Here is a 624-nt window from a genome sequence, read left to right as displayed (position 1 = left end):
TGTTTATTCACTCAGCAGTACAGCTGAGGCCTCCATGTCAAACTAAGTGTTGTGGGTGGTATTGCTGACGCAGACTGGCACTCGGCAAAACTTTGGTGGTCCCTCTGCATGACTGTCATTTACTCGATAAGCATTAACTTACCACACTTCTTCGTTGATAGAGCACCATTTTAAAGTGTCTGCCATTTACCCATGATCATGAGTACTTTGATGTTGCAGGTGAGCCCAAAATGGATTGCTCTGTATGAAAAAACTTATGGACAGACGAATGTCGTACACCGGCATAACTGCAGTCAAGATCTGGAAGACTTCCCAGAACTGTGGCTGGGTGCAGTATGTATGGGTGAACAAGACTGTGGGTCCTTCAGTTCCTTCTGCAAGGAAGGTTAGACTCAGCAGTCTGTTGAAGACATACACAAAAAACTGTGTTCTATTATTTTCTTGTCATTCTTTATATCCGTCTTTACTGTATTGTGTTTATGTAATGTTAAAGATTTATCTGACTTTTTGTGCTAAGAAGTTCCATCCTGTGCTGTGTTACTCAGGTATCCAGTAGTTACCAGGTATTATTACTGAATTACCTTGACTATCCATTCATCTGTCCAGCAGTCTATCTATCTCCCC

The sequence above is a fragment of the Coenobita brevimanus genome, unplaced genomic scaffold (assembly GCF_032717465.1).
Source record: "Coenobita brevimanus isolate Jiangsu-jjx unplaced genomic scaffold, ASM3271746v2 jjx.HiC_scaffold_1992, whole genome shotgun sequence".
NCBI lineage: Eukaryota > Metazoa > Arthropoda > Malacostraca > Decapoda > Coenobitidae > Coenobita > Coenobita brevimanus.
The sequence above is the reverse complement of the archived record's forward strand: the minus strand, read 5'-3'. Positions refer to the sequence as shown.